Here is a 17,087-nt window from a genome sequence, read left to right on the forward strand (position 1 = left end):
CATGGGATGTGTGGGCAGCCATCCCGGTTTTGTCCCTGCTCCTCGTGAGTAAATGCAAGGAGTCGGAATCCGGGCATGGGGCATGAAGCTCCGTGCCCATGGGGGGTGGGAGGGGGAGCAGGATCTATTTTTTTAAAAAAAAAACCTCTTATCAACGGAGTGCTTGTGCGCTCATCTTCAATAAAAAAAACAAAATGGCAGGCACGACGTCCTTCTTCCTCCCAGGATGTTGCGCACCACATGTGGACTGAGGGGGAGGATCTCATGAGCAAAATACCATGAGATCCTTCCCCCTCTCTCTCAGAATGCTGCGTCAAGACATGCCCTTTGACTTTGTCTTGGAACGTCTGGCAACAATGACATTCGTCTATGTGTTAGTTTGTTTAACTAGTTGCATATTCTCTGTTTTAGACATTTGGGCAAATTTGTACCATTTTTATATATTAATAAAGTAAAAAATACAAAACAGTGTGTAAAAGCAGTCTTTTCTCTGCTTACAAGTGACTGCTTTCTCACACCACTTTATTTTCCTGTATTTGAGAAAATGAACCAAAATGTTTCCCAATTTAATCCAGTGGCCATTACTGCAAATGGCACTCACCTTAGCATTAGGAATATTTATATCCATGCTACACTCAAAACTATCCCACCATGTACTATCATTTCTTATCTAGGACTAAAGGAAAGCTAATTCCCCTTTAGAGTATATTGTTGTGTTCTAGATCACTGTGGCTTTCAATGGATAAGACTTACTCTGTATAGCAGAACTGGGAAACCTGGAATGGCTCTGCAGATGCTGTTGAACTTCAGCTGTCATCATCCATAGCCAGTATGACCAATAGTTAAGTATGTATAAGTTGTAGTACAGTACAGCATATAGTATGGTATAGTACATAGGCAGAAAGCCTATCTACACCAGTTGCTGGGGAACATGGGTGTGCGGGTGCTGTTGCACCGTGTCCTGCTTGTGGTTCCCTGGTCAGCTACTGGTTGGCCACTGTGTGAACAAAGTGCTGGACCAGATGGACCATTGGTCTAATGCAGGATGGCTCTTCTTATGTTCTTATGTAGTCCAACAACATCTAGAGGGACACAGCTTTCCCTCTCCCTCTATGTAAGGATTAGGCTATTGCTAACTAAGAGAAATGAAAACACAAGTTATGATAGCATCCTACGGGCCTATCACACAAGAGACTGGGAGTGAATGACTCTGAAGCCCACATATAAATGAACAAATTTTGGTTTGTTTATTTATTTATTTATTTATTTATTACATTTTTATACCGCCCAATAGCCGAAGCTCTCTGGGCGGTTCACAAAAATTAAAACCATAATAAAACATTATGGTTACACATTACTAAGTGCATATCTGTAACAGTAACCTGTAATTCACAAGAATGGTTACTTAAATGTTAACATAAACATCTGTATCATTAGGGAATGTTTGAATATGAAACAAATTGCTTAACCAAATGGAGATTTTAAACCAGAAGCTGGGCACAGGTTGGTTGTAGTTCTGCCCCCTTTGTACTGTTGTTTTCAGCCCTAATGTAAAAGGTATTCTTCTTTTCCGAATCCTCTCACTTCAGAAAGCTGAGAGACCCTTTGGAGTCTAATACCTAAGATTTTCTTGGTTCCAGGCTGAAGGCAGGGGTGCTCTGACGTCTCCAGTCTCCATTTTCTTGCCACAGAGCCCTACTTCCTACTGAGTCACTTCTTCCTTCTGGTCTCTTTCCAGGCCCTTCTATGCGTGTCCAGCTGGCCCCTGCTAATGACACTCCCTCCTAGCAATCTTGTTGCTAGGGGACTTTCTAGGAGAAGGAATTTAAGGATAATAAATCTTAATTACACAGATCTCCTGTTTACTCAACAGGCACCTACTTACAGTCTATATCTAGCTTTAGAGATGTATGATTTTTCTGATGCTGAGAAGGACTGAGTCCTTCACAGACAGTTGTTTTATAAATAGATGCTCATATACTATATTTCAAAACATTTATTAACAACAAATTAAATGTTTTTAATTAAGGCAATTATAGAAAGAAATTAATGCTATAGTATGCTATAGTGACAACGGTTAAACAGAAAAAGTGAGCAAGACAAAGCATAGTTGCATACATTACCAACACAACTTTCTGCTAGCAGAGGTTATGCCCTGCTGGGAGCAACCCCACTCAATATTTTTTCTTTACTTTTATAGTTTTATACTTGAACATAATATGTGATATGATTGCTTACTGTACTCTTCATATTTTATTACTTAAAAAAAAATCCTTCTACAGTTCTATAGAAATTTCCCAACTTGTTTTCTGTGATTTTGACCTGTCTGGGACATGAATCTTATTGACCAAGAATTTTCTCATAATGTTCTCTTTTTCCCAAGTCATGTTTCATGACATTAATAGGTCAAAAGAAAACTTTAGTTCAGACAGCCTTTTAAACTAGGCCTCTTTGATATGCTTGATATGACCATTGCCTTAAAATTGCCTACAGCTTCAATGTCTCTTGGCTCATAATGATTACGCAGATTCCTTTCCACAGTGAACTGAACAAAAGTACCAGTACATTTCTGGAGCTGCAATATCAATGCCAACTAGGGATTACTTGATTCTGTCCTCTGGAAATTTGTATAGCTCCAACTATATTAAATTTACCCCATATAAAGGAGTCAGTTTGGATATTTTAAGATGCAGGAAAGTGATCTCTACCTAGTGCTACCAGTTTCAGTCATGTAGCTTATGGTGTAATTAATGTCCCCCATTACTCCTTTTTGGAGGGGGTCAGAATGGGGATATGGCCCAACAAAGTCAGTTAGATTGGACACAGTCAGGAATCCTGTACACGACTCCTCAACAGATACTGCTTGTTTCATCAGTGTCCTGTATAATGTGATTATTAACCCCAAAAAGAGGTTGGGGGATGCTTATGCTCCCTAAATCCCCCAGCAGATGCACATAAGACTGGCAGCTTTGGAGATGTCAGAGCATTTTTAAGCTGTTAGATAGCCAAACATTTTGTACCTTCTAAGTATTTTGTCAAGGGCTTTTGGTTGGACTATGGTGAGAACCATACAGCAGCCGAAAGAAGCTCACTCTAACCTCTGCAGGTGGAGGGGACACAATCTGCTGTGGAGTTCTTTGGCTGCACACTGGCCTGAGAGTATGCCCTACCAAACACAGAGGTGATTGTTTCTGAGTAAACATAGGAGTGTGCTGAGACCTCTGAAAATTCTATAGTGAATAGGAAGTCTTGCTCAGCTATTCTGCAACTTTCACACACACACAATTTCATAGCAATCCTTATACACTATTGAGCTACCTGACATTTATTTGTTTTATTAAATAAATGTGTGTTTTTAATTGTAGAATGAACCAGAATTTGGTCTATTGATTGCTTCTATTCTATTCCATGTATTCAGTCCTTAACTTCCCATATTGGTTCTTCTGCTGCCAGGTATCCCAATAAGAATGTAAAGCCTATGCTTGAGTAAACTCACACAACAATAGTTTTGCTATCAGTTTTGCTAAATTCTAGAATTTAGGCAGTTCTGGACATTTCCCTCTGCTTTAATTTGTTGTTGTGCACGTAATTCTCCTCATGCTATTTGTTCCAAATGCCCTGCTGGTTTCTGAAATATATTCAAGGCTGCAGAATGCATGGAGGTTGCTCATCATGAAAGCAGCTTCATTTTGGAAGGAAACAGATTTTCCATTTTGCTCAGATCAGACAAATCCCCAGAGACATATCTGTTCATACCGGATTCTCTACAGCTGACTTTTTTTTCAAGTGTAGGAGATGAAAATCTTTTATCTTCTGTTGTAGAAAAAATGGAACAAAAGCACTTGACGTTTTAATTCCTTATCATGTAGAATCAGGGCAGGAATGATTAATTATGATGATGTATTAGTTAATTTGGGTGATTGCTGAGAAGCAATGCATTTGCTTCTTTTCTTTCCTTAGCTTTTTTAAAATTCTGGAGACAGGGACCCACATCTCATCAAAATGGCTGTGTTTCAAGTTGTTGGGAAAACATATAGCCTGCTAAGCAAGGACTACAGGAAGCCTGTTCTTGTTCCATCTTGGCAAATTTCCATAAAGGTACAACTGGTTGGCACCAATGCTACAGATTTTTTGGCTTCAAGTTAACACTTTTTATTTATTGAAGCATTATATTTATTAATATGTTAGTGCTTTATGGATTTAACTGTATAAATTTGTTTTTACTGGATAGTTTTGTTTTATTTATATGATTAGGAAGAATTCATGCGGCCAAATTCAATAGCCAAGAAGGCATCTAGATTTCATGTAATTGGGCATTGAGTTTTTGCGTTTGCCCACCATCTACCCTGAAGCATCCTTTCTCATAAGCAGAATATCTTCAGAAAATACAAAGACTTCAGAAATTACACAAGTGATTTTGTGCTTCACATTCTTCTCTTGAGTTTTACAATGACCCTGTTCAGATGACACACTAAGCCAGGGTAGTTAAGCATTTTGGCTTAGTGTGTCATGTGAACCATAACTTAGCATGTCGCATGAAACATTCCTAACCATGGTGGCTACATAACCACAGTTTAAACATGCTCACTAACCATTTCCTGAAAAAGGGTTAGCAGCATAACCATGGCTTAGCTTGATGTCTGAACAGGCCCAATGTATTATGTTGAGTTTCAATCAGATATGCAAGTTCTTGGTGTAGGGACTTCTGATTGCAGGGGAAGATAGCTTCGGCTATTGGGCGGTATAAAAATGCAATAAATACATCAATTTAGGTCTCATTAAGTTGAATACATCTAATATATGTATGACTAAGACTGGATCCAACCCCTGCATGTATATATGTATATGTGTGTGATTCTAGTGTTAATTTAAACCTCTGTACAGTGTCCTGAGATCCAGGGAAAGGGGAGATGAGCTTACTTTTACTAAGTTCTCAGAGATGGCTATATTGATTACCAAGGACTTAAGCTTGTTTAAGTCTAGAGGTATAGTGAGTGACTAATACAATCGTCACATCATCCTTATAAACCGACTTAAAAGTCACAAGGAATAACAGCATAAAACATGTAGTCCTACAAGAACACTTCAAAGGTTATTTACTTTCCTTCAATGAAGAGGATTCCCAAGGGGAAGAAAGTGTTCGTTTCTGTGTTTGAAATAATCTGCTTTTTCAAGTCATAGGAAAAAACTAGTTATGAATCATCTGCTGACACCTAGCAATGCTGCTACCTTGGGCTTCATTGACATTTACAGCACAATGCTATCAAAGGCTACTGAGAAGTACGTCCTGCTCACCTGGTTCACACTATAATTGTAGTTCAGCATGGTTTATTTAAGCCACAATTGGCCATTTTGAATCCAAGTCACGGTGGGTGGTTACAATAAACTACGGAGACCACCCACTGTGGCTTGAAGATTCAAAATGGCTGTCGGCATGCACTGAAAACCACCGTGTCTTAAATAAGCCATGGTGAGCTGTAGTGATCGTGCGAACTGGGCCATTGAATTCAGAATTGCAGCCTTAATTTGTTATGTTATGTTCTGGTAACCTATACTTCAACTGCTTCAGATAAATAGTCCACAAAGAGTGCACAAAACACAGGGAGAAATTATCTGACAAAACAGCTATGAACCAAAACATTCCTAAAATGAGTTTATTTCATATTGTGGCAAGCTTAAATTAAAGAGAACACCCAGGACTAATGTACATGTGTGACTTGAATTCACCATTTCATGGTGCATTCTATTGAACTACAGATTACATGGGGGAAGAATTTTTGTAATTAAGCTTGTATGCTTTGCCAGGCATGAGAATTTGGGAGGAAGATGGTGTTACATAATTGCCTTTCTTTCTGATGATGGCTGATCCCATATCACCAGTGTGAGTGTGTGAGAGAGAGAGAGGAGGAGGAGGGAGAGAGGAGAGAGGGAGAGAGAGACTGTTTCTCAGATCAGGATGCACTGGAATCCTCATTATAAAATTATATCATGAAACAGCCTTATTGAAGAAATGAAAAGGTTCTGGTAAGAAGTTTCATACAGTGTTGAAGACAGAGACAAATGTTTGATGAAGCATCGAAAGAGTTTGATGAAGTTTGAAGAGTTTGATGAAGGAGCATAGAAAGAGTTAGACTAGAGATGAAATTAAATTTGGGAGGGGGCAATAAAAATGTATAACAACACCAATAGGGATAAAAAAAAACAATTGCAATGATGAAGACCAAAACCAAAAAAAGACAGCCGCACCAACTGTAGGTTCCAAAGGTGTTTCGAGAAAACTCTTTATCATAGAGAATTCTCTCTCCCTTTCCTCATCCAAAGAAGACTTGGATGAGTTTGAGATGTATCAATATTTCAAAATCTAGATCTTTCTTTAAAATTGTACTTCAACGTCTACAATGGCAAAATTGACATCAGTCAGAATTTTGAATCAGTAGATAGCTGTCACATGTCTACTGTTGAAAATTGAACACTTATTTTTTTGTGTGGTCAAATATTATTATTGCATGTTACCTATAAAATTATAAAATAAATAATAACATTAATTAATATTTTATTAACAAATGCTGACACCAAACATGTACTATTCAACAGAAATCTAATAAGTATTCAGCATTTAATATTCACAGTGGAGAATTCAGGAATCAAATTTATTTCAGCCCTAAGCTAAAGTAGCTGCAGAGGCCAGAAGAGTGTATTTAGAATTGTCCAGAAAACATGTTACTAGAAAAATGGGGCTTTTGAGGAGAGACAGTTAAATAGACTGATAGAGAGTAAAGATACTTGTGGTGTCCAAGTGGCACGAAAGAAAGCAAGAATTGGGTCCTAAAAACATTACCTCAGCTTGCTAGCCTGCCATACTGTAATATTGAAGTCAGAAAGAAAAGAGAAAGGTTAGGCAGTTTGCGAGTAAAGAATAATAATTGAATAAAAGGAAGTTTGTGGTAATTCACTTCAGTAAACTGAAGGGGGAAAAGGTGGTTAGGATTTTAGTAAGAAAAGAGGTTACAGGTGCAATCCTACACATGCTTAGACAAAAAAAAGTCCAACTCCCAATATGGGCCAGCCACCTAGGTTGACTGCGGCACGCTGGGAGTAGTAGGACTTCTTCTGTCTAAACATGGATATAATTGTGCCCTTAGAGGATTTTAAGCCAGCCTGTATTTGTTCATGCTTTTTAGGTTGTACTAGTGCTGATCAGTTTCCATAACAACATACATAAATGGTTATTGGTTTTTATGACATTTGGTGCAAAATGTAATTTATTTACCCCCATTTTAATATTATTTTTCAATTATCTAATTTATAAAGCAATTCACAACATTTAAAACAGACTACAATCCATTAAAGGTAATAAAGCTAGTGAAATCTAAAAACAATTTAACCATCTACAACAGCAAGGTCAATCCCCAAGAGTAAACAGGAGCCTAAAGCAAAGGCCTTGGAGATGGCCTCGGAGATGTTTTTATCTTTCTCAAAAAGTAGGCAAATACTAGTGGGCCAAATGAACCTCCTTAATGAGAGTGTTGTTGTTGTTTTGTTTTGTTTTGTTTTTAGTCTCTGTCAGGAATTGTCTGTGGTTCTATTGCAATATAAGTACCGTGTGTGAATTGAAGCCAAAACCTTGAAGTCTTTGCAAGAAGGGGGTGACAACAGTAGTTTTCTTTAAAGAAGATGTATCAGCTTACAGAACATAAAATGTAACACTACAAATCTAGGCTGAGCAAGTGGGCAGAGACCTCTCTCTCTCTCTCTCTCTCTCTCTCTCTCTCTCTCTCTCTCTCTTGGCAGTGCTTTCTGATAGCTGTGTGCTACCTCCAGTATAAGAGGCAGTAAGCCTATGTACGCCATTTGCTTATGTTTCTCACATTGCTCGCTGCCTGGGTGGGAGTGTGCTGTTACAGGTAGTTAGCCACTGTGTGAACAGAATGCTGGACTAAATGGACCCTTGGTCTGATCCAGCATTGCTCTGCCTGACAGTCAGCCCCTCCTTCCCTCTGGGGGTCGTGTGTTGCTTCTCAGCCATTCTGAGAAGTCCTGTATATTTTTCGTTCTGTCAGTCCTTGTTTATGATGACCAAGAGGAAGCTTTGGTTGAGTTTTCTGCTCCTTTACCTGAAGCTGTATAGATTCTAATATTGCTCCCTATACCTAGGCCAGTTTTCCTAAAAGCAAAATACACTTTCCTCCTGCTGCATGAGTTCATCACATCACACACACACGGAACAGCCCTGTGGCGGGAAGACACGTGTCAGGGCTGAACGTCCAGTAATCTTGGCCTCAAGCAAAAACCTTTCATGCAGTCACCCGCCTCCCCACAGTCATGCCTTTCTATGCCCACTCCAACCAACCACACAAGCATGACACTTTTTGTGATCTGAATTCATTAATTTGGCTTTTGCAAGAAAGATGACCCCATTTTCAGGGGGCGGGGGCGGATGTTTTTACCTTTTCAGATAAACAATGACCAAACAGGGCGTGGGGGCTTACACAGGAAGAAAAAGCGATGCTTCAGCTGGGTCGGTATTTTATAGGAAAGGGGAATCAAACTTTGAGGTCAGATTCTGAAAGCAGGTTTCCTTCACTCTCTGCACCTGTTGAAGGTTGGCTCCAATTGTCTAGCCCGACATGTATTTTGCTTTTAGGAAAACTGGCCTAGGTATAGGGAGCAATATTAGAATCTATACAGCTTCAGGTAAAGGAGCAGAAAACTCAACCAAAGCTTCCTCTTGGTCATCATAAACAAGGACTGACAGAACGAAAAATATACAGGACTTCAAATACCCATGTTAAGTGTCAGAGAACCTGGGCCAACATAACTCACAGATAAGACTCCTCCTGACCATTAATATTTTACTTCTATGGTAGACACATTTGGCTATATACACTAGCATTTCCTGAAACGATTGCTATAGGTAATGAGTAGTCATTGAAAAACATTTGCATAGTTGGGGCTTCATGTCAACACACACACTTGGGTGTGTGTCTCTGTGTGTGCTAGATTAGCCTTTCCCAAACTGGTGCCCTCCAGATGTTTAGGAATACAACTCCTAGCATTTCTGCCCATTGGCTATGCTGGCAGAGGCTGATTAGTGTTGAAATACAAAACATCTGAAGGCCTTTAGATTGGGGATGGCTGCCCTAGATGTGCAGTCCCAATCACATAAGCTACGCCCCCCCCCCCGAGCATGCCACAGGTTGTGATAAATGGCAGGGAGGATTCTAAGGTGACCATGCCATAAGCTATTTCCATTTCCCCTAAACTCCCCACCAGAGACTTGACACCTAAGAATATATGCAGGTAAGGCAGGTGGCCTGTCTAGTTTGCTCCCAGTTCTTCCCATACCTCAGATACCTGAGATGTCCTGGTTACTGGTTTGAGTGCACACCTCTCTCTGCCACCTGTCAAACCACCTGGGCACCTTTGAAGGGCTCAGTGGCACTGATCAGGAGCTCCTGGGAAACCTGAGCTCCATTGACCAAGTGGGACGCCTGCTCTGTGTTTCCTGCTCTCCGCAGGAGGCACAGCCCCAACAACAGTTTTCCTTAAGGATAATATCCTCCCATGGGCCTGGACCCTAACATTTTCTTGAGCAGTCCTTCTCTATGAGCCCCACCGCAGGATGTAAGGTGTGTGGCTACATGGCACCCCAGTTGCTTCCTTGACGCCTACATTATGTTCTTTTCAGCACCTGGTGAAGATTTTATTTTTATTTTCCCAGGCATTTTTAGTCTTTCAGTTCCTGTTGTTTTAAATCTGTGAAGCACATAAGAAGAGCCATGCTGGATCAGACCAACGGTCCATTTAGTCCAACACTGTTCACACAGTGGCTAACTACCTGTTGACCAGAAACCCACAAGCAGGACACGAATGAAACGGCACACTCCCACCCAGGCAGCGAGCAATGTGAGGAGCCCTCCCCGCCCCCCCTCTCCCGAGCGCGCGTAGCGAGCGCCGCCGCTAACAAATGCGCCGGGTGGCTGAGACGCTACTGTGAGCGGTTGAGGAAACTCAGCCGCTCTTCGACCTTAAGCACAGCGAAGGAGCTGCCAGTACGAACTTGGACCTGTCCAAAAAGCCGGCACGGACCCAAAGCCGAGAGCCAAACTCTTGTGCGAAAACTCCCCGCGCTCAAATTCCACTGCGAAGAGCGCAGCCCGAGCCGAGAGGGAGCGCCCTGGCTGGACTGCCGAAGCTGGGCGCTGGCTAGGAGCCGGCTGAGGAGAAGCGTCCAGACATAACAATCAGAGCTTGGAGGGCGGAGCGGGATGTCTTGTTTGGACCGTCAGGCGCCTTTCTCTCCCTTCGCTGCGGCCCTACCTGAACCGGACCAGCAACAAGCAGTCTTCCCTGTCGGATGTTCCTGGCGGGCTCTCTGCCTGCGCCTCACTACAGCCTCCTCTCCTGCCCCTGGACCCTTTCGGAGCCTCTGAAAGTTTTTCGCGCCCAGCCGTTCCTCGCAGCGAGGCAAACTTTCTCGTCGGTTTGAGTCCGAGGTCGGTGAGTAACGTGAAGCGGAGGAAGGGACGGAATGGGGAGGGGAGGAAATCCGCGTCTACACAGAGGACGTCTACCGGAGTGAGGGAAATTATTCCTATTTTACTGAGGGAACGGCCTGGAAAGGAAGCGGGGAGGGTAATAAACTGACAGAAGCGAAATCATACTGCCATATTAACCACACTAATATGTAAGCCTCAATGCGGGGCGTAAGGTCTATGGTTTGGGGGCAGAAGGTCCCAGGTTCAACACCCAGCAAAACTTATGAAAATTCAGTGTGTGTGTGTGTGCGTGTGTGTGTGTGCGTGTGTGTTATTATGTATGTGCTATCTGTTTGTTTTTATGTAAATTGTTTTGCACTTCATATAATGCAGTTTTTTTAAAAAAGTGTGAACCGCCCAGAAAACTTTGGCTATTGCGCAGTATAGAAATATAATAAATGAAATGAATGATTGAGAGCTGCTGCCAGTCAGTGTTGATGATACTGGTCTAGATGGGTCGATAATCTGACTTCGTTAAAGTGGCTTCCTCTGTTCCTATTTCTGAGTAAATATGTTAAGAATTGCACTTTCAGCCTGTAGAGAACTATTGAGAATGGATGATAATCAGCTCTTGAGTTTGGGTGTAGGTGGAGAGAATCGTGCCCTTGTTGGAGGCTAAGCTAGATAGTATGGGGAAGGAATTATTGCATTTCATCCATCTTTTAAATAGCAGCTGCAGGGGTCACTGGATCCGGAGTTCAGTATGTGGGGAGGGAGGTTGAACTTCCTGCTCCCATGTGCCATGATCCCAACTAAAATTGCCCACAACCCACTCAAGTTGCTATTCACCCCAGGAAGCAAAATGTCATTGGCGACAACTGTAAGGAACCCTCCTCCTATCTACACAAATATATAAAATGTTGCTGTTTTCAGTGTGTCTAACATTCATTGCATTTTAGAAACGTACAGATTACTTGAATGGTAAGATTTGATAGGCAACAACTTATTTCATTAGATGACCAGGAATCTGGTTCCACAGTAACCTAATTAGTCACTATACATGACTAATTAGGGGGGGTTGCTATCTTAACTAAAACAGACACTTCAGAATGCTTCAACCCCTTCCCCAATGCCTACATTGGGTTGTCTAAGGTGCCATGGTCATAGCAAGGGGATTCTGCAAATGTTTTGTCATGGATACGTATCATTGCATTTAAGTATACCTCTAGTCAATACATTTTGTGTTGTATTGAATTATAGTTTGTGCCTATGATGAGTATTCACATAGCTTCTTTTCTAGAATCAAGGAAATGTATTGTAGAGCATCAACCTGAAGTGACTAGACACACACCAACATCTTGTGACATCAGCTCTGAGAAAGTTATAGTGGGGACTATTTCTTCTCTAGTCTCTGAGCAAGTGTCAGAAGAATCAGCGACTTTTCATAGGCATCATATCAATAGACAAAAGTTAGATGTTTATTCTGCACTAATTCATGATTTTGCATATATTGTTACAATATTATCCAACATTAGTCCTATGCAGAGCTACAACATAGGACATCAGTTAGACTAACATTGGATTCAATCCAATAAATCGTGGATTTCTTTAATGTTTAAAACTATAGAAGATATGGAAGTTCTAAAACTTCTATTATAGTCTTAAAACTAACCTGCCCCAAAATAACAGGAAGTAGATAAAATTATTCTGAAGTTGTTGATTGTTTATTCAATGCAAAATTTAGCTTTGCAATGATAATTCAGCAAAGAGGAAATGATGATAATGACCCTGTTAACAAGCATAATTTCTTTATGCATTTCTAAATCACGCAAATGTTAATTGTGTTCGGCCAGAAAATAATCTGCAACAGTATTGTATCATCAGCTGTCCTCCACAGAAGGAATTGTTAATGGGGGGGGGGGGGACAGCAGGGAAAGAGATGCAAGGGAAAAGGGCAAAAGTCAAGTGCCTCTCTTCTGCCTACCACTTCTCTCCTGGAAATTTGAGAAAGAAAAACTGTTTAAGGCATCTCTGATTCAATAGCAGACTAAAAAAACCAAGCCCTCTTCGATATGCAAGTCCTATTAAAGCTTATCTTAAAGTCATATTAATACATGCTGACTTCTGTTTCCACTGCCTGTGCCTCAAACATTTGCACAGGTGAAAAAGCATTTACGTGCATACAATTGCACACATATAGTTGCTCCACACAATGGGAGCTCCTGTGCAATTGGGGGTCCTAGAACATTGATAGGCATTTCATACAGTCCACTCAATGGGCAGATGTTGGGGTAATGCAGTGATGTCAGGGATGTGGAACATGACTGAATATGGCATGTAAATGTGGAGCATGAAGTGTTGGGAAATTGTTTTGATTATAACCATTGCTTTGTACAAAAATAATAATGAAGAAACAGGTACTAGTAACTTCGAAACACTTTACACTGTACATTTTATAACTGAATTTCTCCTTTGTTAGTATGATCTAGTGAACACCATAATAACTGATTGCCACTAACATCTCTTGGCCCCACTGGCCTTTCCATACTGGAAGTTCAAATTAACTGAAAGTTTACATTGAGTGAAAGCTGAAGTGGCTACATGTCTAGCAACATGGCCATGGTTAGGATGGGTAGCATGTGTGCATAGGGCTTGTATATTATACATTTGTATTTTATAAGTATCTGTTGGGGTAATGTAAGGTATACCTTCTTGTGAGATCTCTGTCCATAGGAGTTGGGCTAACCAGTGTCAGAGATAGTGTAGATATCCCCTCTCTGCAACTCATCCCCATCATGTTTTGGTTTACTTTCCCCCATAGGGTAAAATTGCAATGATCCCAAATAAAGCTTGGAAGACTGACAAAATATGAAATATGAAACACGTATGCTAAATATATCCATGCTTTAACTCAGCTAGACACCAGTCACTGTCATACCGCTGTACAAAAAAAGTATCCATCAGTCCAGTTAGTTATTCTTCTAGTTGCCATTTACTTTGCCTGTGACTAAGCAGAGCAGCAAATTTTAGTAGATAGTTCCAGTTAAAGTGTTTACCACTTCGACAATGAACAATTGCAAAATCTCAAATAAACTAATAGTTATGTTCTGTGTACAATCCCACTAAGCACTCTTTAGCATTTGTATAACACATTAAAACAAACAACCCTTCCCTTGAGAACTTTGTAGAGAAATAACAAACCACAATTCAAACCTGTGGGTAATGACAGAGAACAAGAAAATATAGTATCAGAGATGCACAGGGTTGGACTAGGTGTTTGTTGAAGACAGACATGAAACATTTTTCTGTCATATCCCTACTAAGTTAAGATGTGATACAGCTTCCTTGAGGCCTGCTGCTAAGTTTATCTCTTTGTCTGATCCCATTTCTATTCTTCGTAGAAGAGCCTATTTCTAGGATCCAATCAATGATTTTGAATGTGGAAAACCTATTTGAAGGGAGTGGGGCTGTGGCATCCAACATTTGGGAAAGGACTGGTTGGCCACTGTGTGAATGACTTAACAGGTATAACTGAAACTTGGTGGGATGACTCCCATGACTGGAATATAGTAATTGAAGGGTATAACTTGTTCAAAAAGAACAGAAGAAATTGAAAGAGAGGCAGAGTTGCACTATATGTTAAAATACTTATCCCTGCACAGAAATATAGGAGGATGAGCCTGGTAGCCCCATCGAGAGCATCTGGATGAAAATAAATGGGGCAAGGAATAATAGGAACATGACAGTCAGAATCTACTACTGACCACCCGATCAAGGAAAAGACAAGGATGAAACATTTGAAAAGTAAATTGCCAGTGTTTCACAGAAGTGCGATGTAATAGTAATGGAGGACTTCAATTACCCTAATATCTTTTGGGAGACAAATTCTGCCAAAAGTGGCCCCTCCAAGAAATTCCTGACATGTGTGGCTGATAACTTGCTCCTACACAAAGTGGAGGAAGGAACTAAGGGATCAGCTATTCTTGACTTGGTACTGATCAATAGGGATGACTTAGTGGATAAAGTGGCAGTTTTGGGACCTCTGGAGGAAAGTGACCATTTCATACTTGAGTTCTTGATTTTAAAGGAAGCAAAAGCTGAGTGTAGCCATGAGCGTACTCTGGATTTTAGGAAAGCAGATTTTAATAAACCCAGAACAATGATAAGTAAGGTCCCATGGCAAGTGACCCTAATGAGAAAAGGAGTCCAAGATGGGTGGGAGTTTTTTAAAAAGGAAATTTTAAAGGCACAATTATGAACAATTCTAACAAGGAAAAGTGATAGACGACAACAGAAGAAACCAATGTGACTCCGCATAAAGCTTAGTGATGACCTGAAAACAAAAAAGGACACATATAGGAAGTGGATAGTATAAGACAGAGGAAAGAAATGGTGGTTCAGCTATACAATGAGGATAGCAAATTGATGACAGATGATAAAGAAAGGCAAAAGTGCTCAGTTCCTACTTTGGCTCAGTCTTCTTCCAAAAGTGGTCTATAAAAGTGAAGTACAAGCTGAAGGAGCAGGATTGCAGCTTTAGATTGATGAACACCTAATTTCTTTGAACAAGTTCAAATCTCCAGGGCCTGATGATGAACTGCATCCAATAGTAATAAAAGAGCTGGCAGAAGAACTCCCAGAACCACTATCTACTGTCTTTGCGAAATCATGGAAGACGAGTGAGGTGTCGGACAGCTGGAAGCGGGCTAATGTTGTCCCTATCTTCAGAAAGGGCAAAAAGGAGGAACCAGTTAGTTTGACATCGATCCCTATGAGTATTTTGGACCATATTATAAAGGTCAGTCTGTATGCAACTTGAAAACAATACAGTGATTAGTAGAAGCCAGCATGGACTTGTCAAGAACAAATCCTGCCAAACTAATCTGATGTTATGTTTTGATAGGGTAGCCTCCCTCATGGACTGTGGGAATGCAGTGGACATAATATATCTTGACTTCAGCAAAGCTTTTCACAAAGTGCCCCATGACATTCTGATTAGCAAACTAGCTAAAAGTGGGTTGGATGGAACAACTATTAGGTGGATTCACAGTTGGCTACAGAATTGGACTCAAAGAGTACTTATCAATGGTACCTTCTCAAACTAGGGGGAGGTAATGAGCGGGGTACCACAGGGCTTAGTCCTGGGCCCAGTGCTTGTCAAAGTTTTTATTATTGATTTAATAAAGAAGATGCAGGGAATGGTTATCAAATTTGTAGATGACACAAAATCAGGAGAAATAGCTAATACCCTGGAAGACAGAAACAAACTTCAATGTGTTTTTGATAGGCTAGAGCGCTGGGCTGAAAACAACAGAATGAAATTTAATAGGGATAAATGCCAAGTTCTACACCTAGGAAAATGGTGGGAGATATTTGGCTCAGCAATACTACAAGGGAGGAGGATCTTGGAATTATAGATCACAGACTGAATATGAGCCAACAGTGTGATGTAGTTGCAAAAAAAGCAAATGCTATTTTGGGCTTCATTAATAAAAGTATAGCTTCCAAAATGTGTGAGGTACTGGTTCCCCTGTATTTGGCATTGGTTACGCCTTACCTTATCCTGAATATTTTCATCTTCAGTTCTGGGCACCACACTTCAAGAAGGATGAAGACAAGTTGGAGGGGGTTCAGAGGAGGGCAATGAGGATGATCAGGAGTCTGGAAACAAAGCCCTATGAGGAGAGACTGAAAGGACTGGGCATGTTTAGCCTTGAGAAGAGAAGACTGAGGGGAGGCATGATAGCATTCTTCAAATCCTTGAGAGGTTGTCACACAGAGGAAGGCCAGGATCTCTTCTCGATCATCCCAGAGTCCAGGACATGGAATAACAGAAGGGCTCCTCTGTTAACAGAAGGGCTCCTCCATTTGTGGAAGAAACTCCAATCAAGCAGAGACTCATGCTGACACAGGAACATGCAATTTATTTATTTTTTAAATGGCAAATATAACAATAACAAACAAAAAAGTGGGGGAAATCACAAAAGAAAAAGAAGATAAAAGAAAAGAACATATCATAAAGTGTATCCATACACAATCATCATTTATATTACTCTCCATGATGTGCGCACACCCCTGGCACCTTTTGGGCAGCCAGGCAAGCTGCAGGGTGTTCATACAGCAAAAAGCTGTTGTGGAAGTCCATATATGGTCTTGCTTGGACCCATGAGCAAACCAAGACCCAGTAATAATTGCTTTGAGAATTGGACCTCAAAAGGCAATGCCCCCAACCAATAAATAAGAACATAAGAAGAGCCATGCTGAATCAGACCAAGGGTCCATTTAGTCCAGCATTCTGTTCACACACCAACCAGCTGTTGACTGGAAACCCACAAGCAGGTCATGAGTGCAACAGCACCCTCCCACCCATGTTCCTAAGCAAATAGGGTAGTGTATCTGCTGGTGGAAGTCGCTTTAGCTAACTTACTCTTGGGTTAACATTTATAGAATGACAACCTATGACATCTGAAACTCTGACATGAGAAAAGGAAAAAAGGCATTGAGCAAGGAGCAATGGAGGAAGGCAAGCTGAAGCAATCCCTCCCTCTCTGGTTTCGTGTGTGTGTGTAAGTTTAGTGGGGGAAGGTGTGTGAGAGACAGCATGTAGGT

This window comes from Elgaria multicarinata, chromosome 3 (assembly GCF_023053635.1).
Source record: "Elgaria multicarinata webbii isolate HBS135686 ecotype San Diego chromosome 3, rElgMul1.1.pri, whole genome shotgun sequence".
In the NCBI taxonomy this organism is placed as follows: Eukaryota; Metazoa; Chordata; class Lepidosauria; order Squamata; family Anguidae; genus Elgaria; species Elgaria multicarinata.